This window comes from Anarrhichthys ocellatus, unplaced genomic scaffold, assembly GCF_004355925.1.
Source record: "Anarrhichthys ocellatus isolate YVR2014 unplaced genomic scaffold, GSC_Weel_1.0 scaffold23, whole genome shotgun sequence".
NCBI lineage: Eukaryota > Metazoa > Chordata > Actinopteri > Perciformes > Anarhichadidae > Anarrhichthys > Anarrhichthys ocellatus.
This window is the reverse complement of record NW_022280053.1, coordinates 4,597,493-4,624,288: the sequence shown is the minus strand read 5'-3', so window position 1 is coordinate 4,624,288 and position 26,796 is coordinate 4,597,493. Positions and strand designations below refer to the sequence as shown.

Here is a 26,796-nt window from a genome sequence, read left to right as displayed (position 1 = left end):
AGTTTACAGCTGCAGGTTTATTACAGGTTTATTAATGTCAGGGGTCAATTCCATCTCCAAGCCCCATTCAAATACCTCTATGCTCAACTGACAGACCCTTAGTCCACACAGTGAGCACGCTACAGTGCAAAGCATATGGCTCGTTTTGTTGTTGAACAGACCATGAGGGAGATGGCTTTGCCTTGATGCCTCACTAGAGCTTGTGTTGTATCCCTCTGCAGCCTTGACGCTGCACCTGTCACAACCCGTCCATGTGGACCAGGACATTCACTGGCAGTCAGTTAGGCAGGCTTCCCGTACTGCGGCGCACACCAGCGCCTTCTTCAATTAAACCCTCTCCTCCACCTGCCATAGATTCAATTAAAGTGTGCCAAAAGATATATCTTACATTGTACAACTATGCCATGAAATGTTGTTATGCCATTCATTTTATCTGTGCATTTATGCAATATGGCATAGAATCACATGCCCAATTCCATCTGCAGTTTTGCCTTAATGCCCCCCTGTTGTTCAGGCACAATGCCACTGACAATGCTTTGGTCAATTGTAAAGAGTTCTCTCAACTTTCAAGCTTGCTTTGTGTTTTCCAGTCTGTATTTTGCAATCAGACAGTGTTGTCTTTATCTTGTTAAAAGTGCACAACTTTGAACTTAAAAGAATCCAAAGTCACACTGACCGTCTGTCATTCTGCAATTTATTTCATCAGAGATCCCAGAACTCAATCCTCCAAACAATATTGCTTTTCTTCTGCCTATTTCATTCACATAGGTTTCAGCCTCCCATTCAGTAATGTGGCATTTCTTCTGTCTGCGCTGAAATTTTCATCTCAAATTCGCAGTTCCACTGATTGTCTCCCTGCTGTGATTCGTAATAACACACAGGTGTACGTGGTGTTTTGTAAATCTAGGAGTGTACACAGGTATACAGAGACAGGGAATTGAGTATGTATCTTTTACTTGCAAGTCTCCGAACACCTTAATATATGTGGGACCATGTCCTAAACCTCTGCCAGGCTCAGGCATCTACAAGCTCTCCCTTTTGCTCTGGGTAATTAAAATATCATCACAGCTTAAATTAGCACTTCATTAGCATAAACAGTTCTTTCACAATGGAGCAACCAGAACAAGAGTATACAGGGTTTTAGTAAATGAAAGAGCAGGGCATGAAATGAAATGTCGAAATGATTAAATGAATGTGAAAACAAAGTGGCACAAGTGTAATATGCTTCAGAAAGTGCCCAGAGCTGAGAAATACACAGTGCTATGTAGAATGATGAGTGGGTACACACATGAAAAAGGCAGAGGAGCAAAATATATTCTGAAAAGGAATGAAAGAAAGACATGTAGATATATAGTGAGAGGGAGAAAGGGAACGCTAAGGACAGTAGGAGTAGCTGTCAAGTGGAAAATGGAAAAGTGGGAGGCATGACATTTCTTCACTGCTGTCTACAATAATGCGTGTTTTGCCAATGGAGAGCTTTAGCCCAGTCCACAGCATGCCACTGAGCCCATCAGACAGCCTTTGGCCACATCCTAATCACTGCTTAATTATTTAGACTGAACAACTGCTCTCAAGGCTGCTTTGTTTTCTTTTCCATTGCAATCCTATTGCATACGTTTATTCTCTTCTTCTGTCTGGAGCGAGGAACAAACAAAGCCCACATATTTTTTTGTTTAAATTACATTGTTTGCCAAGAGCAATAAGAGGGAAAGCGAACTCCCCGTAGTCAGCAGTCACAAGAGTTCAATTCTTCCTTAATTTGGCACACATTTCTTCAAGAGATTCCATGTGATAATAGCTGTCTCACATTGTGTAGGCAAATGAATGATTAACAATGCAACAGTAGCCAAGAAAGAGTGCATGTTCTACATCTCTTAATCGCAAAATAACTACACTGATTAGGGCCAGAAGTGCTCGAACGTTTCAACCTACAGAGAACAGTGTAGCAGCTGTTTTCTGTCATCTGCGATTCATTGTTGAATTATTCTTAAACACTCTGCATGACGCTGCTCATCATAATGTATCTGTGTTGTCCAAACTGGCTTGGCTACAACAATGCACTGAATTTACAATGGCTGCTTTCCCCCCTTTGTGATAGGCTTTACAGACGTGGTGCCTGAAACATTTTTTCTTCACGGCTTTGGAATGATAAAAACAATGGTGTTTGCAGCTATGCATAAATTTGTTAGAAATGATTTATACACTCTGTTCACAATGGGTTCATAGGGGTGATTTGATTATATATAGACATGCATACTTAACTGTTTTAACTTTCGATTTCTACAAAAAATTACAGAAAATATACGTTTTTTTATATTGTATTAATGAGTTATGGGGGTTTCAAATATACATGAATATATAAATTATACATGTTTTTTGTTGTATAAACAAGATTATTTAAAAAATTCCTTTGTGGATGACTCAATATATACATGTTATATACATAACTTCATCCACTCATTGTCTTTGGATGGAATGAGACAATGGAAATAGTTTTATTGACCAATGAACATGTTTTGTTCTGCTGAATGGTGACAATTCACATTTACCACCTATTGCCAAACACAGGGTCATCCAGCAAAATAAGGTTAACCTGGTTCAGCTTCTGCCTTTAAGTGGCACCACCTACATACAACCTGGTCTTATGATTTATCATTCGTATTTCATATTGTGAAAGATCCCACAAACGTTTAAGCAGACTTTACAGAAGACAAGGGGATGCGATGATACAGCCAGACAATACTTTAATGGTGAAGTGTTAATGAAGCCGAAGAGGCAATATTCCAGCAGTTAAGTACTCTCCTCAGTTAAGTATTCAGCAAAGTCATTCAAAAACACAAAGCAGGTTGTTGAATCTTGCCCAGTACTCAAGAATGTTTTTAAAGGCCTCAAACTTAGCTTTTTTTAAATGCTCTCCTAAGCTTTGTGATTCGGTGTGCACCCTCTTACTGTATTATCCTTTGCTTTTGTGCCAGATGGGCGATTAAAAATATGGTTACTGCATGCTGAGCCGCCACCCACACACTGTTTGCAACATTGCCACATGTGGTGAGAATACCTGTAATACGACTCATATTCTATACCTTATTCAAGGTCCTTGTCCCTAAGCTTAAAACTTTCTGTGCATTGCCAGTAGAAAAAAACAGCTGACATCTTTGACTTTGTTACAGCAGTTTTAAACAGTTTAGTCACAACATCATTATGTCTTAAAAAGCTTCCACGAAGTCATTATGGAACCAGTTATTTATAGCGTCACTACGTCATTGTACTTTAACTGGAAATGTATTCCTCTTTGATATACATTTTGCTACACATATTTGGTTAAAACCAATTCCCAATAGTCTTTAAAGGAGCTGTATTTAACAATGAGAGTATTAATATAGCAGCAAACAACTATTTGCCATGCAAAGATATAGTGTAGTAATGTCTACCTGAGCAGAGAGTTAAGTCACTCTCCGTGTGCGTGTTGTTATCCGAGCGTTTCCTCGCTTTGTTGACATAGCCGGGCCGGCCACGTGTTCTTGTAGTGCATGTGAGCGTGCCCCACTGGTTGGCTCATGGCCGCCGCTCTGCACTGCTCTCATATGGCGGTTACAGCTGATAATGCCGTCCTGACAGAAAGCGTCATCGCAGAAGTTTTGGGGCCACCCTCCTGTTCCCCATCAGGTAAACATTGTTTGCTCTGTCAGCACTTCACCGTAGTTTGCGCTGTTAGCACTGTTAGTACTGTTAGCTAAGGGAGTTGTTAAGAGCTGTTGATAGGCAATTGAAATGCTCCCCATCTCGGATTCTGCACATTTTAACATGGCTTCTTTTTGGCAGTTTTTCTGTCTCTCTGTAAAAAAAAATCAACCTCTCCTCTGTTGCCTCTTTTTTTGTAGGCACTGTCCACCCAAGAAGAATGACGGCATTCGTCATTTCAGCAAGTTCCCCCGAAAGTTTATGTTCAAGTGAAAAAGTTCTCTAACTGGTGCAGCAATTATGACGGGAGCAAAGGTGGAAATAAGTGGCCTTATTAAAGACTGACAAAGTCTGTTTAGAGAAGATGCCAGGGTTGATAAATAACAAAATGTCAGACTTTAACACGTGAGACACCTGTTTGTTTTCCATTACCAACCGACAGTCCGAATTTCTTTTTTTTCATTAAAGCATCCCCCACAATTATATCCCAATTATATGCATACTGCATGCAACGTATACTTTGTAAGGGGAACTGCAATACGGGATAAAAGTGAAAAGAATAAGTCGGTGATTTGGAACACCGCCTTATAGAACAAGTGCCTATTTTAACCCAAATCATGCTCTTTTCTTAAAGCTAGTCGTCTTTGTGCTTAAAACCTAACCAAACGTTTACCATAATGTTGACACATCATACAACTAGCTTATGTTTCAATTGTGATTTTGAACGGCACGGACAACAGATCCTGCGGTTACAGCTGTCATATCAGAAAACGCTCATGCTGTTCTTGAGCGCATGGACAAATGGCATGTTTTGTCCTTTTCATTATTTGGAGGACTTTCGCTATTTTCTTGGTCTTTTTCTTGTTTTACACTAATTGCATGACTCTAATTTCCCTGCGTTTTTAAAGCATTGATCAACAATTTCACTGAAACATGTCACCATTGTATGCTGACATGTTTTCAAAGTTAAATGTTTGTTTTGCTAATACTCCGGAGATGTCTATTAGCTTGAATAAGGGAGTCGTGAGGTGGCCTCGATGGTAAGGGAAAACTTTTAAAAGTTGTTGTTTCTATGTTAGGATCTGGTGGGCTGGATGTCTTATTACCCAGTAAACTACCCGAGAATGAGTTTGTTTTTCATTAGAGTAGCAGACTAGAATGGTGTCTCTTGACCCTCCTTCCCTCACCCTGCGAGAGAAAAAATCCTCATGACTGATGGACCTGCTTGCTATTTGGACATCTGTCTTCTCCTTCATAGCCCTGGCAGGGAGAGGTCTGGGTACAGTGTGACAGGCTTTTGCAACAGCGTGTACTTATGAGACCGGGTACTAACATCTCTGTGGCCTAAGCCTCAGAGATCAGCCATTAGTAGGTTGTCAATCTAGCAAGCACTAACAGTCTTCTGGGCAGGTAGGAGGGAGATTCAGGCCATGGCTTCCAACATGGAGGTATATGTGAGATCATTACAGTCCAGATAAATTTAGCTCCTGTAAGGGCTCGTGGTGCTGAATATGGCACAATTATTGTAGTTATGTGGATAATGGAGTCAAATCTGCACAGTGTAAAGTATATATTGGCTTGACAGCGGTATTCCCCGAAGGCTGTGAGTTATAAACTTGGGTCATATTTGACATTAACGAACACATGCTCACCAATAATGAGATGCTGAATGGCATGCATGTTAGAATATCGCTCTATAATTCTCTGTACTATAATTCATTAAGGAAGTTGATGCACATTCATTAGGTTCCTGGTAGTTGCACAGCAGGCTTTGTGGCTAATAAGGTGTTACTATCAGAAAAACTTACACTCTAATGTACCTTGGGAAGACTTTCTAAAATTAACATATGACTAAAAGTATGCAAAGAGCTGTAAGTTAAGCAAGGGTAACTCCAAATACAGTCACTGAGACACCTCAGTATTTTTTCTCAAATGAGCAGTTATGGCTTATTATTTTTGGTAAGTGTTATACCTCTTTGTGCTTAACTCGTTTTTTTTCTAAGTTCCCCTTTGACAAAGTAGTCCTTTAACATACATTTTATAAACACTTGATTGCAGATATCTAAGTCAAACCTCCATGTACAGTATTTGCATCTTTAATGGATTCCACAAACTATTATTTATTACTGAAAGGAAGAAAAAAGTCAGTGTTACTTAAGAATAAGGACACACTATTAAGAATCTAAACAGACCCATGTTGACATTTGCAGTAATGTTTAAAGCTGATCAATATGCTACAGCTAACTACCTTTTTATCTCGCCATGTCGAGTGTAAAGAAGTCTGTCTTGGAAGCATTCACATATTCCAAAAATAATTTGTAGCTAAGTATGCAATTTAAAGAGGACGTATGTAATCATGCTGTTGTATAAAATAACTACTTTAAGTTGGACTTTTAACAGTTTTATTTTAGCTTTAATCCTATTTACTCAAAACTATTTTCATACGCCTGTAAAACTGCTGTCTTGTTGGCTGTGCCTTGTGCACACAAGGCACACAATGCACACCCCTTAGACTTATTTGTCTAAGGGGTGATGTGGAATCACAAGAGAGCACCTCATTTTATCTCTAATACCCGATATGCCAAATGCCGAACAAGTCAGTTTGCTCACCAGTCTCTGTCATCACCATAGACTGTATAAGTGGACGTAGTCAACGTGAGGTCACCATTTGATTGTGGACTATTGTTTTGAAACCTTGAGAATACGTTTTGGCCGTTGCCATCTTGTTCTTTTGCTGTCGCCATCTTGGTTTTTTCAGGGTGAAGCTAAGTTCCCGGAAGGCTGAATAAGCTGTTTTTAGGAGACTAAAATGTTACAATTAACGTTCACGAACTTAGAACAAACTGTTAAAATGTTAAAGTTTTAACACAGGCAACCAACAGACCCTGCTTTATGCTCTATTTTACTCTATGTGGGACCATAATTTACTAAAAGAACATCATGATGTATTTTCCTGAAACTAGGCATTGATACCATGAACTTGTGTTTACAATGTTTACTGAGGTAATAAAAAAAGTAAAAAGTAGGGTGATTTTCTCATAAACTTAGATAAAATCAGACATCTTTTTGCAAGGTTAAAGACCTCCCTTTCCTACCATTTTTTATTTATTTCCAGTGTGTTTTTCTTGTCTTTTAATCCTTCTATTTTCTTTTAGTTTGCCAACAGTACCTTACCTGCACTTTCCCTCTGGAGATAGGACATTTAAAATATGCATTCTATCAACACTCAGCTTGTCATCACCCAATCGTACTCGTACACACTGCTGCACATGTCATCAGACAGGTGTACACAGCGAAACAGTGGTATTGATGGTTGCCTGTGGCATTCTTGACCAGCATGCTCATAACACACAGTTTAAATTTTTTTTTTTATCTCCAGTACTTCTGATCCAGCCTCAGCAACACACTCAAAGTACTTTGCTCGCTTTGGTGTTCTTGATGAAGCCTTGACTGACATGCATATGCAAGTAAGTTTAAAATTTCAGTCTGAATGGCAATCCAGTCTTACTCTATATAGTGGCTCTTGTATCATAGATAGGCTGACAATGACTCTGTTTAAGGGACAATTAAGCGTCTATAAAAGGTGTGAATAAGTCTCAGAATATTCTGATGAACGAAGTTGAAGGGAAGTTTCTAATTAAAAGCTACGACCAAAAGAGTTATAGAAAGTATCGACTTCAATGATCCCTGGAGTATTTTATTCCTCCTAATGCAAAGGCAACTTGTCACGTGTCGCCACCACTTCCAGGCTAATGACCCTGTAATGGCCCCATATATCCATTTAGCCTCATTGAGTTCTATGCAATGCTGGTCCCGCCAGGTTCTTTGCCTGTTGGTGGATGCTTTAAACACTTGACAGCAAGCGGACCATTGGAGAGCTAGTGGAGTTGCAAAGCTGTCTGGGACTGCAGTTGATGTTGTGGTGTCAAAATCTGTTCAAAAGTAATTTTTTCTACATGCTTGGGCTTTGAACTACAATGAAGATTTTAAATGAACACATACAACTGTTGGATGCTGTCAAATATACTCATCCAATGTGGTATTTTTAGATGGGAAATGGGAAACTTACAAGAAATTACATTAAGTTCCCTTAACTTTCGTTGGGATGTTAACTAATATGTTGGATTGCATTGAAATGACATGCTGCATATAATAATATATGCAGCATGTCTTTTTCATCATATCCTGTTGTATCATGTCAGTGCAGCAGTCTGTCTCTGCATTGCATTTCTGAAGCATATTACTGTGAATTTAAGGAGGAAGAGAAACAATTAATGTGACAAATGCATGGGTTTAATTAAGCTAAGCTGACATAGTGCCACCCATCCATTGCTCATCAGGTTATTCTGTGTTGTGTCACTTAATCAGCATGAGGCTTCCAAACTAGCACAACTTTTAAACGTATCAGCATATTAAAGGAAGGAACAGACGGTAGTAAGTTTAGACTTGAAGGAATAAAATCAAGTTGTCAAGTTTTACTGTAACACTGAAATATACATATGTAATGGGAAGTGACAGTGTGCACTCTTATTCGTCATTTTTACATACTAAGGGGGTCACAAATAGGGTAGTGTGTAATAATACACTACCCTACAGACATCCTCTCAAACACAGGCTCTGCAAAAACAATCCAAACCACAATTTTAAGGTGGTTTGAAATTTTGGCCGATCTAATCGAATTCAAAGTCCAGATCATCATCATCATTGGGACTACATGTTCCCACCAGTCAGTACTTTAGCCCCACATCTTAAGCTGCACAGGGAAACCTACCATGACTGCAGCATGGAACATCGTAATGTACAGTACAATAGCCTCCTGCACCACGACTTGACAGCATGATTGTTTGGAAGGCAAAACGACGGACCTATGTAGTTGTAGTTATTGTAGTGTTTATGTAGTTACTGACGCCTGTTTCAATACCACAGCAACCCATACATATAGATTGGTGATGTCTCCACACACAAATTCGATTTGATTACTTGCATATAACAGTGCTGACAGTCTGTCTTAAAGATCAGATTTGAAAGAAAAAAAATTTGGATTTCCCTGCAGTCTAATCATATAGCCTAACTTACCATAGCGGTGTTATTGTTACTTTAATTATTATGACTGTTAGTATAAGTAGTAGTGAGTGGTCTGGTCACTAGTATTATAACTAGTTGTAATACTACTTTATTGTAAATGATTTGACACAAATAACAACAAAAATCCCCCCCCCCCCCCACAAAAAGACTAAAAACAAATAAAAAGCCTTTTAAGAACTTTGGATGGCCCACATATTGAAATCAGGCTGTTAATGTTAATAATTGTCCGCTGCATTGTAGTGCTTTTACAAAAGGTGAAGTGTAGAAACTTAAGAACGGTATTAATCACACAGTATGTCGGCTTTCCCTAGATGTCACTTTAGAATGATTACAGTAATTTCACTCCCACAAGAACTGAAATTACTGGGTCTCTAGTTTAGTTTTATGTGGATTTTAATTTCTTTGAACTCTAATCGAGAAAGAAAATCTTTCTTTTAATATTGCCACCTTGCAAGCTGAAGATCCTGTAAAGCAAGTGGTTTGTAATGAATAAGCTGGTAACAAGATATAGGACCATGCATATCATTGAGCAACAAATGAATAATGGCTGCATGATTCATACATTTTACCCGATGGGTGTGTTTCAGCACCATGGACAGCAACCAAACAGTCCATGGTGTGTTTCAGCACCATGGACAGCAACGACCAGAAATTCACACTTTTAGTTGTGTTTCAGAAAACAGCATTTGTTCCATTCACTTTTAGGTAGAGTTAAACAGTCCACAGAGCCTAGGCTATGGAGGATTTTCAGAAGAGAGTTTCACAGCGAGTCATTCCAAGTTTATATTCACACATTGATACAGTCACGTTGTATTTTATGCAAAGTACACAGCCTACACGTGGTATCTGTGGCACGTTCTGCGCCGTTCACCACCTTCACTTTGTTGCAGTTTCGATTTCCTCAAAATCTCTAAATCATCAAGCGTATTATATATGTTTTGCCCCCTCGATAAGTCACGATCAAGCCGTTTATGGCGGTCAACCTGCAGCCTTGGTGTAAATGTTTGCCCATCATCAAAGAAAAGTCACGACACGGCTTCTTATCCTCATCCACCCTCGGCTCCCTCGCCTTCCGTCTCATCCAGTCCAGACCCACCCCTTACTGTCTGCCATGACCGTCCTCTACAATACGAGACTGTATTCTTTGTACCTCCCCTTTCTCGCCCTCAGTCTGTGCATCCGAGCCTCCCTTCCTAGATATCCACCCCACACCTCTCCACCCGCAAACGGCTCCTACGGGGAGAGGGAAAAAAAGAAAAAGAGAGAACGGAACAGTTTGAAACACGTCGGCATAAATCTCACATCCAGAGCTCCCCTTTCTCCTTCCCCTCCTGACGGACTTCATTACTTTATTCCTCTGCGCGCCAATGCCCGAGACCACGCCGAAACGAAGGATTTTTTTCCCTTGAGCATGAAAAGGATTGCCAAATCATCCGCAATCCAACATCACCGACTGAGCCACCAGCATGAGCACTGGATACATATGCTCCAGCAGAAGTTGTTGGCTAGAGAACTAACAAATCTTGGACCACAAATACAGCAAAGAGGGGAGAGTCAGTTTTAGGTAAGTACTGTTATCCCGTTTTGGACCTCTAACATAATATGAGGGTATATTATTTATTTATTTATATATATATATATATATATATATATATATATATATATATATATATAATTTTTTTATTTATTTTTTCTGTTCATCACTGACCACGAGGTAGTGGTCGGGTAGGCAGGGCTATATTGTGGCACAATTATGGCGATGTTGCGTGGTCAGCATGTTACTGATGTTGGCCGGTGGTGTCCTTTTCCGGATGGAGGCAATTTGTTCCTCTCCCCGTGAAGCTACCTTTTAAATAGTCGGTGTGCAAGTCCTCTCAAGCTCCGCCCGGACTAAATGTCGACGGAGCGTTCAGAGGCTATTACAAATAATACCGGGACTCTCATAATCTTATAAACCCATCATCTCCGAACATTATGCAAATTAGTTATTCCTCCCGATCATGTGCACTCGACTGCGTTGTGAGACCGCATCTTCCCGCGGTGGTGGTGCAGAAGTGCGGATGAAAAGGAGCGTACGACCACAGGGAGAAACGATGATCTCCAGAATTTGGGGTTCGCATTTTGCACAGACCTGCCGCGGCTACAGTGAGTGTCATTACGGGGGCAACATGTAAAGTGAAGGTGCATTAGCAGGCCTTCAGATCCCTGTGCAGTCCGCATCAATATTTGTATTCAAGGTAATTCCGTTTGCAGTCCAGCTGTGCACGTACACTTTCTACATCAATGTTGATCAATTCATCCCGGAAACTGCATGATCCGTGAACTAATAGTGAGTGTCCTCCCGGCTGGGATATCGGATATGGAATGAGTTGCGGTCATGCTTCCCGTTATTATTTGTATTATTTCTGTAGAATCCGTGTTTTTATTGTTGAATTACTGTCTGTAATGAATTATGTGAAAGCAGATAGTCAGCTGTATCAGTGTCTCTGTGTATGTGCTCATCTGTGTTGTACGTGGCTCTGAGCGCGCGTGCAAGAAAGCAAGCACGTACACGCTCGTTTTTCTTGCATGTGTGTGTGTGTGCGTGCGCACGCGTGTGTGTCACCAGTGAGGCGAAGTTGCCGTTCCGTGTTCCCTCAAGTTGTTTTGATTGCTGTTCCACTGACTAACTGCGAGGGGAGCTCATGCTCTTTTACACTGGGTGTCATAATGTGGCTGAAGGCAAGATAACTGTGTCTGATGCTGATACCAACTCTATGAAATTAGAGAAGAGGCTTCTGTTTGAAATTGGTCCGGAAGCATTTATCTGCACTTCCATGACTGCCACTGCAGTTTTGGTTTTGTTTGTCATTGTTTCTCTTTGGAAGTTCTTAATTAGCTTCATTCATGTACTATTAATAAATATATGCAGACAAATGGTACTTTATGCATTTATGATTGCAAGGTTCAGAGCACAAGATATCATTCTCATTTTCAAAATGATAAATAAGCCAACTGACGCACTATATAGCTTTGTCTTTAAAGAGGAAGTTGAAAATTGTCTGTGTGGCACTCAACTCGGAAGAATCCTGCATACGGAATGTAAATGTACAGTTAAGCTTTCATGGCTGAAATTGACATTGTATTGACAGCATGTCAGTATACTGTAGTGTTGTTTGGCCTTCGTCTCCTTGTCCAGCACAGAAAATTGCATTAGCAGCGGAAATAGCAGAAGAAAAGCTGCCTTTTTCACTATGCCTCATTCAATCTGGTGGCCTTCTCAATGGCAAAAACCCTGGCAACATGTAATCATTTTCAGAGGGAAGGCATTCCATATCACATTGCCAAAATAAAAATGCCAGTAGTAGCTTAAAGCCATATTTGTGTCACGGCTTTTGATGACCCAATGTTGAGGATGCTTTCAAGGACCGAATAGACAGCATTCAGCAGCAGAGGTCTTTTTTACAGACCTTGGCATTGCAACTTACTGACGAATTATCTGTAAAGCGTGTGGCAGTGATTCTTGAAAGGCGAGGAAATACGCACCTACAAACATAATCAGAAGGAATGGCTGATACAATATATGCATTCACCCTTTGCACAGAGAGTTGCTGCTCGCAGTGTAGATAAGGACATTATTTACAAACTGTCTTTGTGGTGGACAGAGAGCAGTACCAGTCTTGTATTGGCAGAACCCACCAGCTCTCTCTGTCACTGTCTTTGTGTTCTTGTTTTGGCATAGCATTGTTTTTCATGTGGGGGCTGGCTGCAGCTGTTGTGGCCAGAAGGCTGCCTCCCAAGAGGTTTGAAAAAGAAAAGAAAAAAATCTGTTTTTTTATCGGAAACAAACAGGGTCAAATAATGACACGAAGGAAAAAATCTCACAGAAATGCTGGTGTGCTTACAATATTTTGGAGTGACAGCTGATCATTTGAACTCCGCGAGGGGCTGTCTGACCTATGTGCTGCTGCTATCAGTCCCGCAAGACCACATGGAGCCGAACTACCCTTGTTAAGTGCGATGTTCAAAACGAATTCTCCAACAGTATAGGCTCACAAGTATAGTGCCGGTAGCTGATCACAAGTGGTTACGTTCTTGTACGCCATGAAATTCAAACCATGTTAAGCCTTGATTAACAATTCCAGAAGGACATTTTGTCTTCATATTTTATTCTTTTTACAATTGCCTTGAACAAAAAACAACCTTCATCTGAATAACAGCCCTGTCACCCCCATGCAAATATCATAAACTGCATGAAAACACTGACTGAAGGCAACTGTAGTTTTGAAATTCATTGTATCATCCACTGCTCTTCGCCATCTTTGTCAGTTACTGGAAACACACATTTTGGGCTCTGTGTGAAGCCTCGGGAAGCTGAAAGCCGGCTCAGAGGAGCATCACAACGGTGTTAATTGTTTTGTTCTAAACTATTTTGGCATTCAACACACACAATTCGTCATCTGAATGTGGTGGCTTTGGTCCAGTCTCTCTGCGTCTCCCTCTTTCTCTTTCTTCCCAGCAGGGGACCACTGTCTGATTGTGTGAGCGAACATAAGCACAATTTTATGATACAATCAAGAAATTAATTGCACATTCAAAGTTAACTAGCAAACAAAAAATCAATTGTCTATCAGACAAATATGTATGCACTTTCATTTCCTGAAATTGAAGCCTATCCCGGCTTGCCTTCCTCTGACTGCTGATGAACCTGAATATGATGTTACGTAAATATCATTAATTATTAAGTTCATTTGCAGGAGCTGCGTTTATAGAGTTATGCACTGGAGTTATCATTTTTGCATCCTTTTTCTTTGTGTTTTGAGTTTAGCATTGGTCATGAAAAAGAACATCAGATGATTACCTTGATGTTGTTAGTATATACTGGAATAATCTGACTGGTATCTATCAGCAGCAGTTGCTGAATGTTTGAGTAAAACCAAGTAAAAAAAAAAAAGAAATCCTCCTTACATACTTGTTCCTTATATTTCTGCTTTCAAGTGTGCATAAGCAGACCTTGAATATTTGGTTAACACCTACAATCCTCTGCAAATTATTCATCTTGATCTAACATTTGGTAGGGTAGGAGACACTGGGTAGAAACGTGATGCTAAATTCAGCCTCTACAAACCTGACCCTTGTGTCATCAAGCACTGCCAGGGAGCTCCGTTATTACTCCTTACAAATATTCCTGACAACACAGTAATAACTACAGTAATTCATCTTACTTGACACAGCCTCCGTCTTCGCTGGCCCGGTGATAGCTGTGGTTGCACATCCATTTCAATATTCTGCCCAGTGTTACTGTGAGCAGGAGAGGGAGAGAGATGTTTTGATTTGTTGTGGTCTTTCACATCACTGAAGAGTAGAAGATTGCACTGGCCGGCGATTACACTTAGAGCCTTTTAACTTAATTTGCTTCACTGTTGCCTCCCATATTCCCTCCAGCAATGTAATTTGATCTGCTCCAGTCTGGAAGTTGTGTCTGAGGTAACTCAAAATACAACTTCCTCAGTCGTCAAATATCGTATGCCCCCAATTTGTATGGAGATGAAATGCAGCTGTGATTTCTTTTTTTGGGTAGCCTCAGCAAAAATACATTACGGAGGAAATATAATAAAGTGTGGATTGTGTCATATATCATACATGGGAACTGTATGTTGAATAGATCTACAAAACTCCCACACTTTCAACACATGTTACTGTTCACTGTCAACATTTTTCAGTGTTATATTCTACGATATCCACTTGTGGTAATTAAAGCATGTGGAAGATATTGTTAAAGCTGCTTCAATCATTAGTTCTATATTAACAATGGAATTAATGACGACACATAATGTGAAAGGGGTTGCTCGTTGTGATGAACCCACAGAGACTTACCCCCAATCTCTGCATTTGCCCTCAGCTTTTTGGGGCTCAAGATATTTTTTCAAATCAACCTTATAAGACCTTATAGACTCATAATCCCTCTCAATCGTCACGTATGGCCCACTAGGAGTGTGTGGTGTCTTTGGTGCAAATGTGGAAAACAAACTACAGGCAAGCAACAACACAATGCTAGTGCTGTAACTGTCCTGTGTGAGTCTTTGTCTTTCATAATAGGTTCGGGTCACTTTGGACGGACAAGGCTGCGATGGGGATTTCACAACTTAAGAAAATTGAGCCGCTCTTAAAAAACAATTTGCAGGTTTGGACGTCTCTGGACAATTGTCAGTGTGTTGTAGCATGGAACACACTTTCAAGCATTTAAAGGGGTTAAAAGGATCAGATTCAATTGGAAATAAAAATGACAAAAAATCTGGTAATTTTGATGGTCATGTTCAAGTACACATGCTTTGTTTCATGAATAATGAACATTAAAGTTGAACTCTCAGTCACTCTGTGCATTGATTTAAAGAAATGTGTCTAATCCTGGACTTCCACAGTTACCGCTAACGTTTATAAACAAATCTAAAACATTACTTATTTCTATGAGTCTGCCAGTGTAAAAAGCCTCAATTTAAGATGTGAACAATCATGGGACGATAATCTTTCTGAGGAATTTTAATTAGGCCTCTCACAGAGCAGGTTTAATCTTTTCCAATCATCCTAGTGCTGACTAGCAAGCGAGAAGCACTCCCTGCTGAAACATTGTAGGTACCACCAATTATTCCTTAAGAATAGAGAAACATTTGCTAAAACATTCCAAATAGTCTGCATGGGATTCATAATAATTAGCCTGGATGGAGATGAGAGGCTTCTATTTTCACTACAAACAGTGTGTCCCAATTTTGAAAACTTCAACAGTCATTTGGGAGAGAGGGTAGAATCATAGACTGACCCATGACCAATGTGATGCTGGTGAGTCAATGTACTGTTGGCTAATGCCAGTGGCTCTCAGCATCAGTGACCTATATTGCAGCTCGGGGCAGCAGCAGCAGCCTACAATGCGGCAAATGACTGATCAGATTTGAATATTCAAATTGGAGTGAAATTATATTGTGAGCGTGATCGTCGAATCTTTCTTATCCGGCTGAGCTGCTGGGGACAGATGCATTCACCCCACAATTTAAGCTTTCTTTCATAATATTATTGGAGATCAACTGCCATTGGAAAAGCATGTGTATACAGATTTTGTGACCTCACTTCTAATCCAATTTTAGATCAGTACATACCCTGATGCTCTGCTCTACGACAAAGATCAACCAAAACCATGATTTTTCCTTAAACCTAAAAAATGAACAGTGAGGATGAGAAGGCATGGGGAAACAATGTATTTTGTTTCATTTGGAGGACTTTTTTTTCGTAAGGACCATTAATGTTAATGTTGCTGTGTTTTATCTGAATGACAAAAAGGCATCGCAAGTTTAAACATGATCACTGTCTTTTCTTAAAGAAGTGGTTTCAGTTGACCGTACATTACTCCTCAACCACACATTAACCATTCTTCATTTTCCGTGATAATGTAGCATCAATCTTGTAAAATCACGGTAAAATGCTGTGTATGTGTACAGCACAATACAGTGCCACGCATTTAGTCTCATGCGTGTTAAGGAAAACATAATCCAAGCAGCATTATCTTTCTCCTAAAATGTAACTGCGAAAGCAAAATGGACATAATTTGTAGGAGTCACAGCTGATGAGGGCTGCACTCTTTGTCTGCGACAACTCAGCGCTGTAGAAGGCTATACCGACTCCAGAAGTGACACATGAATGGCCTGACACGGCACTTTCACAGAAGTACCAACCTATAGATTTTTTTTCCATGTCCCTGACCTTGCCTGTGCCTGTATACTATATATATATATATATATATATATGTGTGTGTGTGTGTGTGTGTGTGTGTGTGTGTGTGTGTGTGTGTCTGTCTCTTGCACTTTGAGCATATTTTGAGTGTCTGAGGTTGAACATCTGCCACGGCAGCAGACATGTATATTAATACGTATTTAAACATAGATCCGTCATGTTCGCTAATGTCAATGCTGCACGTCCCAACGGATGAACCGTTAGCACATTTGCATTTACCAGTATGTCAGCTTTACCGCCTAAGCACGGCATCCTGTCACACTTAGCCCGAGGGACCCTGACGAGAGACCCGTGCACATTTGTGACCATTTGGCATTGCCTTCAGGTGTGTTGCTATGGTAACTCTTATAACCTTGCACCACGTCTTCAACTGGTGCTCGTGTGTTTGATCGGCTTAATTTCCACTTACCATTCATGCAATAATTATTCTGTGTTCAGCCAATGAATGGATGATAAGAAGAAAAGAAAGAAGTTAACCGGGTTTCGTAATGACCTGTCAAATGATGCAGATCTACGGCTGTAGTTGAGTTTTCGTGCCTATTTTTCTTTTCAAGGCACATTCACACCTGAGGGATTAAATATTGTTTTATGCAATTTTGAATATAAATTGCATTTGCCTCAGGATAAGGAAAATAATTAAAAGACAATCAATAATATATTCCATCACCTCCAGGCCTGCAAATGTTACTATTATTGCTTGGCCTCTAGATATTCTTTATGTTTTAGCAAATATTTGAAGTACTGTGTTTACAATTATAGTTAACCTAAAACATACAATAGCAGGCAATGGTGGCATTGATATTCTTAAGTGTGACGGCAACAACTAAAGTCTATTGTTTTTTTATGTACATTTTGGAATGTGTAAAAAAGGGGAGAGAATTACATGGCTTGACGTTATTACAGCCATCAAAAACATCTAAAAGAAACAAGAACTAAAAGTGAAACCTGGCAAATCCAACACGTTATCTCCGCTGAAGATGAAACAAGTGGGCAGATGTTTGACTGAAAGACACCGAAGCAGATGGAATTGTGCATCTTTGACGAACTCTGAGAAGTCTATTGAAAACCTACCGTTAGAATTAACGATCATACTATAAAATATATAAATATAACCATTACTTTGATCCTCCAATAACATAAAATAATCTTGGGAGAGAAATAAAGAAAAGCAACCCCGGTCTCATTTTAGGGCACTTAACAGCATAATTATGTATTATTTAAATCCTGGATGGAAAAGGTCAATCTCCAAATGTGCTCATAGTTTGTAGGAAAGAGGGTTAGGTCAGCTGTCAGCATGGTTTCTAACTGGATCAAGCGTTGCATATTTAAAAGTAGGAAGGGAACTGTGGCCAGAGAACTAGAAAAAATATTTAAAAAAAACCTCTACAAACTTAGTAGGACAGGTTTCTGGGACAGATTGATGACTTAGTGCCAGATTGCAAAAAAACACATTTTTACAGTGTATTTCAGAAATATTCAAAATGTTAATATCAATTTTAATTATTTATCACATTGCTTAATGTTTTTATAAGTATCAATATGCTTTGAGATGGCGGCTGCTCTTTTCAGTGTCAGACAGACATCTTCACATTGAACTGGATTCTAAAAATGGCATAAATTTGCATTTAGCATATTACATTTTGTCTTTGCTGCAAAACAATTGAGGATAGTTAACTATGGTTTCCTTACACAAAATAACAAACACTTTTGTCTGCATTGTTAAACGATTTAAATGTGATGGAAACACACAGCACAGGCCTGGTGTCAGATCTCTCAACCACCGCCCACGTCCCTGATTTGTTCTTATTATCAGGCTAATACAGTACAAACACATGGCCCATTTTTCAGCCTGGTGGAGCTCATCTACACCATCCAAGATAAAGCTCTCTGGCACACAGCATTATGTCCTGTATTTGCTTCATAGGTAGAGTGCTTGTGATGGTAATGCCCAGAGCCTCATCACCACCTTGTTGCCTCCCGACGAAACCAAACGTTCAGATTCTCCAATTTGACAGGATGGAACAAAGTAGTCTCACTGCAGCAGACGCTTTCATGCCCTGTTGGACTCCATTTGCCACTTTGGTTTGCCATGAAGGATGTTGGGATTACTAATAAACAATGGCAGGAGGTTGCCACCTGGCAACCCAGTTGCGATCGCCTGCTGGAGGGAGGAGACCCAACCAGCTGGCCGTTCTTTACCACCGGTGTCAGCCGCTGTCCCTTACACTGCACGTGTGTAGTGTTCAGTAGGGAGGAATGCTTGCTCTGTTGTGCATCCATCATCCTCTGTAGGTTATAACCCTGTCAACTGCAGGCAAGACTTGTACTGTATGTTTGTAATAGCAGCTCACCTGTGTTAGGTGGAGAGCGTTGTATGGTATAGTTCTGTGCTATGTAAGCCGGTGCCGTTGCGCTACGGCTGCAGCTGCCTTTAGTGTGTGTAGTCCCGGTTCCCACTTCAAAGAGGGGATGATTGGAGGGTGAATAATAGCTCCAAGTCAGTCAATTGGCCCTGAATTGCCCGAACTTAACTGCAATATCAGCAGTGCAAAAAAAAAAGTGGCTGGCGTGGTCAACTTTTTTTTTCCCCAGCTTAACTTGCACAGCCCCTCACATTGACATCGGGGCCAGGTGGATAGGGAGGAAATGGAAGGAGAAGCGGCACTGTGCTCGATTTATCAGTAATTATGGAGCGCTTTTTTTTCTCCTCTGTCTCCTATCTGTGTCTGCCCCGGGAAGCAGTAGGCATTCTTTAATCTTGACACCTGGTGATCATGTAACACAAGGAAGTGGCTATTAGAGGCTGAGAGGGGGCCTCTCTGCTGGTCCTCTTTTAGGGGAGTCAGGTTGACAGAGATGGCGGGTTGTATGGGGAGAGGGAGAAAAGGGGGTTGACATGAGATGGTGGCGGATGTAACGAGGACAATTTGGCCCTGGTTTTCAAAACTCAGGAGGTTTTGTGAGGTTGTGGGGTTAAGGGGAACATCTAGGAAATCTTCAGCAGGGGCTTTTCTTCTAGCAGCAATAACGGAAGACTTGCCAAAAGACACGTCAACTTATTTGATTTTGTAGATGAACTAAAACAACTGTAATAATGTGAAATTCAGTTGTAAAGCAGTGCAGGTCTTTATGCTGCTCCCTCCGGGCTCGCTCGAGTCAAACGCAATCAAGGAAATGTCAGGGGTAATTATATTATGCTTTGGGATGATTGTGTATCAGATAACATAAATCAGCTTGTGGAGATGCAAGCGAGGCCAAATGATGTGTTTTAATACTCCTTTTGATTTAAGTTTAATATTATAACTGGCAGAAGAAAAACTGACTTAACACCTCATTAAAAAAAAAGCTCTTTTCTTTTAGTCTCTTGCAATTTTTACTGCAGTCTTTTCACTGACATGCAACATCCAGAGCCAAACAGACACAGTTCATTATTTCTTTGTTGATTTCATCTTAATTGGGTGAAACTGGAAGTCGATCCATATTGCAGGACATAATTCATCAAAATATTCCCAATTTGATTAATTCTGAAACACTTCGGTGGGTGACACACGCGTTGCCTTGAATGAAAACGGCAGAGGCAGTGGAAATACACATTGATTGCATCTCAAAACGTGTATAATTTATTTTCTCACCTGAGTGCAGTGCCAACTTGGCACCTCATTCCATTAACAGTCCTCTTCTGATTTTGGAGTAACATGAAATCACCAAGTGGCTGGCTTATTACGATCAGTCTTATACTGTATGTTGTTATTCACACAAATAAGACAGACACAGACAGATCCTAGGTGTTTGAACTATGAATAAAGAATCACAAATCAGCACACAGAGGGCCTATTTGTTACGCTGAGATGCTGTTTTTAGCACGAAAGCGCCGCAAAATCTGACAAGCACGCCTAAGCCAGACAGAGAAATGATTTGTGTTTGAATCAAACTGCTGACATTGTGCTGACTGGGAGAAGATGCACGGCGTGCACTGTAAATACAGAGGCATCTCATATATGATTTAATCAGCCACTGTATACTGTGATTCACGGAGCGTGTTTGACTACATTTAATTCCCAGCAAATGAATTATGGATGTTCCCACAATGGGTGTGGGTATTCTGCATACTGTGATGTTAAAGTTACATCATTGCTGAATATGTTTTTTGGCTAGACATTTAAAAAAAAAAATACGCTTTGCTGCATGGCCGCCTTCAAATGCTCTTTTAACCTCTGATTCTGAATTGGTATTATGAAAGCAGTTGACAATGCCCTCAAAACTAGGGCTGGGAACTGAGTGTCGGAAAATAGACGGTTCAACTAAAAGGATAAAAGGATCTTTATTCTTACGTAATTACCGTAGTTACACTTAGGAATAGTGGGTTCACTTTAAATTGTCATACTGTTACCTAATCATGTTGATGGTGACCTATGTGGTTATGTTTTGTCTTCTGTAAAATATGACACATTACCAATGTGTGCTTCATTGATCCTGTATCACCCAATCACATAAATACATATACAGCATGCGGCATGTTTTGCAAACAGAAAAAAAAAAATGGATTAAATCTTAGAGGACAAGGCCCAGCACACATTTACATATGCACACACATTTTCACAAAGTACACACACACATGCAGTATGTACCATCCCCAAAGACCTCTGCGCCGCCTTGCTAATGGAGCTATTGTTAGTTTTAATGATGGAGAAGCCGGTCCAGGTGAAGCTATAGCCCGAGCAGTATCCTCTCTGGTGTTTTTGCCGACTCAGCACACCAACATGACACCAATGTAGGGCAGAGAAGAGGCAACGCGGCAGATCCAAGTCACAGTGGTAAGCAGGGGAGAAAAAAAAAGTGCAATGGTGGTAGCTTTTGGCTGGACGACGAGCCGACTACATTGCCGGAACAGGAGTTGAAAACAGATCACATTTAAAAGAGACGCATATACTGACATCAGATTATGTTCTGCCAATAAGCTCAGGACAGATGCCATGAAATGTGCTCATTCTTTGATGCTCTGTTCCAATGATTTTTTTGTTTGATGGGTTCATCAGTCAAGTCTTTAATCCTTGCAATTGAGCTTAGCGAAAGTTTAATAAGGAAGGCTACTTCATTTTCAATGATTTTACCTCTAGGCTACACTTTCATTCATTACTCTTTAAAAGCCACACCTCTGGGCTGCATTCCTTTCATTCGCACCGCCCTTCATCATCATATCACTTTCAAATTCAAGAGGCAACCTCCTCTTTGTTCATCATCCAATCAAGGGTGCCTAAAATTCACTCCTCCTCTCTTACCCACACGGGAGCTAATCGCTAATCAGTGCGCTCTTATTATTAACCCATTCAATTGCTTCCGAGACCCACTGCTTCCCGGTGCCTTCAGACGTCTTTTTGGCACTTCAATGAACACACTCTTGCCACCGCCTTTCAAAAAGTTGTGCCAGACGCACAACGCACACAGACATCCTTCCACCAAGCCAGAGCCTTTTTGTCACAAAAGAGGAAATGGATTACCACAGCTTATTTCCAGACCAGACAAAGATGGTTCTCTCGGTGGGAGCCACACTTAAGCGTAATTTTTTCTAAACAGCCTAACATTAGTGTGAGCACATTTTCTCCACATTTGCTCTCTCAGAAAGCCAAGACTTTGATCTATGAGGACCACCCTGAGCTTATACTCAAGAGAATGCAGACACACCAACTGATGCCTAATACTGTATTAAAAGAAAATTAAGCAATGGACGCCCACACGCTAGCTTGCCAGCTTAAAGAAAATATCGACATCTAAATGCTCCCAGTAATTAGATCTGATTTAATGTTAAAACAACCAGCTATTTGAAGAGAAAATGTGGTGGTTTCCTCATCTGGATATGGCAGCAAGAAAAGTCTTCACAGTAAACAACAACAGGCTAAAAACCTAAACCAAATTCATATATGCTGCCATGGCTGTAAAATTAGAAAAGCAGACAGCAGATTTGCCTTCTCTGTGGAGGTGCAGATATACAGGCAGAATCCCATTTCTGTTATTCTCATGATGTCATCATGCTCAGATGTTTTAAGCCTTTTGAAAAATGTAGACGCATCTTGTTCTCCTTCTATCCAAATCTGCCTTCAGAACTCTTCTCTGCCAACAAAGTACGGCTGATGGCAGCATCAGAAAGCTGTGATATAGAGCTGTGATATCGTCCACTTATAGCTTATAATACCTTTGAATGCCCCACTTAAATGTATAACTTGAATGTCAAACTCTCACTGCCTGTAGGCTTGAAAGGTAAAACAACATCTTGGAATTTGACATTAACAATCAATCTAGTTGCTAGCCTGTGCCTTGTTGAACAAAGATCCACATTAATCTCTTTCTTTCATTTAAAAAAATGAAAGATATTTCTTTATACATTTTGATCTAAGAGTTCAGTGAACTGTGTAATATTGAGAGCTGAATGATTGTACTATAGATATTGTGAAAGCCCGTCTTTTTTGACATTACCTCAAATTGAGACATTTTCTAAATCTACATACAGGTACAGTGGCTTAACTGTGAATGACATTTAAACACAGTAAGTGTTTCATACACTAGAGAAAGGAAGGTTTATCCTATAGCTATAAAACCCTAATTTTAATATCAATTGTGAAGAGGCGTTTGCTGCCTTTATTGGAACATAAACCTTTGAAGGAGACCTTATAAAATACTCCCTGTTTTGCTGTGGCTCAGCAAAAATTTGGAAAAATTGTCAGCAGCTGTGGGCATGTTGTTATTGACTATCATACATTAGGGTTTTACTTAATGCTTATAACCACAGCTGACTTAACTTATAACACATCTGACTATATAAGGACATGCATTTTACATAGCTTATGACTAAGTTTACTTCTGTCTAAGGAAGGAGGCCACAGAAATGCTGGAACATGGGAACTGGAAATGTTAGCCTTGTGGCAAAAGCCTCTAAGCTCCTGGATGAAAAGAGGACAGTTTAGGGGAGGAATACAGCGACTGTAGACTTCCAAAGGCAAGAGGTCAAGTGCACTCTATTTTCAATCTTAACATGGGGAATGGGTACACGTTGGCTGCTATAACCCATATCAAGGGCACATTTCTGCGAACGATAACCTCCCAAGTAGAGGAGATGAAATATGGTGCAGAAAAGAAAGAGCTTTTCTCAGCAAAAAAAAAATCACAATCCTTTTAGTCATATCAGGCCTCAAAATGTCTGCTCGGGATGCCTATGCGCATGTGGATCTATATACTGGACCATGTGAGCGAGCTTGTGTGTATGACAGAGCATCAACCCCCCAAAAAAAAGCTGTACCCCATTTAAATATGTCTGTCCTTTGAGATACAATGAGGCACTTCTTATTCGAAACACTGAAATTACTGAAAGTCATGACAGGACCACATTAACCATAAAAAAAGACTGTAATGAAAAAAGCTGTGACCCCCATTAGTTTACCATACATTTTACAGAGACGTTTATTTCAGAGTTATTGGCTAATCATATTTGCATCTGCAGTTAGACAGTAACAAACTCACAAATGCATCCAAATGAACTATTTCCATTCATTCTGACTTAATTGTCATTGTCCTTGGCACTGCAGAGTAATCACTAAAAATGCTCCCAGGACTAAACGGCAGACACATCCCATTCATCTGGAGACTGCAAGCAAATAAAACACCCCATCCTTCAAAGTCTCCTCCTTATATATGTTTTATTACATATGTAGTGCACTTTGAATAATAAAAGCCAAATATAGAGGCGTTTCAGATCCTCGTGGTACAGAAGCTACATTGCAACACTAAATTGCAAATGACACATTGTAGGTTAATAGATGACACTAAATTGAGGTTGACAGAGTAAGTTCATTCCAACTGTGAGGGAGATCGAGCCTGGCACTGAACAAAAACACCCTTAGAATATGGATATTTATGCACAGCACTGACACGAGGCATATGTAATACAGAGCAGTTCAGCTTTGCGATGCTTAATCCGTAGGAATTGAGATGGGAGCACTTCTTTTTTTTTTTATTTCCACCATCTGCTCTGCGTCTCTGCAGATTTTGCTGATTTATGGAACCCACTGGGTCTGTGCGTGCTCCTCTGCTTTCCTTCCATTTCACAAATTTATGGCTGCGAATTAGGAACAATAGGACCAGTGACCATCGGCTTAACACCCCCATTCCTTCTGTTGCTGGAGAGCAAGACGGTGGGTCAGATAGGGAACTCTTCTTTGCCAAAGTCTCCTGATTAGCAATTCGTCTAAGGGTGAATTGTAAAGTAAGCATCAAATTGGTGAATGGGGTCGTTAAATACAGGTATGGCATTGCATCAGAGTGCCATGCAAGCGGGGGTAGCAAAGGCAAACAAAAATAAACCCACTGCAGCTGGACAAAAATCTCTCTCTACGTAATGCCAGTGGTCCAGTCTCCTGAGAGGGGCAGCAGCTGTTATGTATTTCTTTCAGAGAACCCTCCCGAAAAAAAATGTGCAAAAGTAGAAGGTTGTTGTGAAAAGGTTAGTTGAAGCAGCATTAACACTCAGAAATGTGCTGGCAAAACATTTTCCTTTATCTTTCCTTTTTTTTTTTTGTCACCGACTTTTTTTCCTGTGATATATAAACATCTGGCAGCAGAAATTGCTCAAGTATGACGGTCGTTAGGAGTGCAAGTGGGGAAGGACGAGTTTTTAGTAAAACACATTGTTCTGTTCAAGCTTCATCTTGTGCACACGCTGATAAAATCCAGGATGAGGAAACGAGAGGCATTTGTTTTCCCTACTGGAGTCCTGTACCTCGGTTACTGAAATAGGATGAGCAAATCATGCCCTCATCCTGATAAGGCGATACTTCCCTCACATATGTCTGTAAAATTAAATGCAGCCCTGCAATCCGATTGCAGTCTCACAGTTGCCTCGCAACAACACTTCATCACACCCTGCCCCCTGGCACTGATAGTGAGATGTGAATAAAACGTTACAGACACAAGCAATTATGACAGATCAGTCACAGGAGGAAGACGAGAGGAAGGAGTATCTGTTTTTTTAAATTCTGCTGGTAATTACAGTAACAAAAAAAAAAGATATATTACTGGGGCCTGAGGTGAGCTTCACAGCAGCTTCATTAAATGCCTGTTATATTGTTGTTGTTTTATCTGAATGCACAGTTGCAAATGTGACAAAGACAAACAAATATGTACATGCACGCAGACACTGTGGTGAAAAGCAGCACCTTGGGTGCATTTATGTTAGGCCTATACTTATCTTACATATGCTCTCTTGGAGATAAAACGCATTTAAATGCCCTCTGAGACATTCTTTTTCTCCATTCAGAAGAAACAGTACAGTGGATAACATCACCTGACATTTACATGCATGAGCAAAGTAGAACTGCCGTGCGAACGGTGTCATTTACATACCTGACTCCTATTCAGGCTCTCAGGGGTTCCTCTGGGTGCATTTTGAGTGTGACCAGCCAAGGGAATGGAATTCGATCTGGCATGTTCTGCCTTTAATCTCACGTTGTTTCTGTGGAAAATTTGAAGAAAAAAAGTATCATGCAAAATTGTAAAGCTTGGAGCATTTTGCCCAGTTTTATTTGCCCTATTATTAATGCCTCCGGAGAGGAAGGTAAGAAATAACATATTCAAAACAAAGACGGTGCCCTGTGAGGTAAATCGAAGGAAAGCAGTCAGTTGTTGCTCATCAATAAAACCACAGAGTAATTAGAGAAACCACTTGAAAGCCAATTTGCAAGTTGACAAATAATCAATCTTCATCTGCAACGCAGCCACAGTAGCATACAGCAGCAGTGGTAGATGTGGTGACAGATGGCTTGCCTGTTCCAGCGAGCATCTCGTTCTCTTTGGTGAAAGACTCTGATGCTGGCTAAAGCGGTAGAATCCTTCTGTTTCTCCTATCAGTGCAAACCACCTTCTCCTGGAATGAGATGAACACAGGAGCAAATCACCACTGTTATGCTCTTTTTAGCTCAAACGGATAGGTCACATTTTTTTTTAATATCAGGCCCTGTGAGGTACTTATTCATAGCCAGTGTATTGCCTACAGTAGATGGCAGAAGGAGAGAGGAGTTACCACACTTGAGCAAAGCCATGTACTGCTGTGACCTGGGGCAGCAGCAAAACATTTTGTAGCCACCTAAAAGAAAGGTCCACCTAACAAAGTTTAAGTGTACACTATATTTTCACTTCTTTACCTTGCTGTCAGACAGCCCTCTCCGAAAAGTCACCAGACTCCTTTGACAAAAACGGGAATTTTACCTCGAAGAACACAGGAGT

General features: G+C 40.3%; 1 protein-coding gene across 5 annotated transcripts in view; it reads left to right on the top strand.

Annotated features, from left to right (window-relative positions):
* The window catches only part of brinp1 (bone morphogenetic protein/retinoic acid inducible neural-specific 1), a 152,914-nt gene that overhangs the window by 44,323 nt on the left and 81,795 nt on the right, over positions 1–26,796 (top strand). Inside the window, exon 1 of one of the 5 annotated variants that reach the window (XM_031860065.1) lies at positions 9,927–10,330. The exons of 2 other annotated variants lie outside the window; for them this stretch is intronic. The gene's annotated coding sequence lies outside the window, so the exon portion shown is untranslated. Of the gene's footprint in view, positions 1–9,926; positions 10,331–10,446; positions 10,912–10,931; positions 11,004–26,796 lie in introns of those variants that run through there. 2 more of the 5 variants (XM_031860070.1, XM_031860068.1) reach the window with 2 other exon arrangements.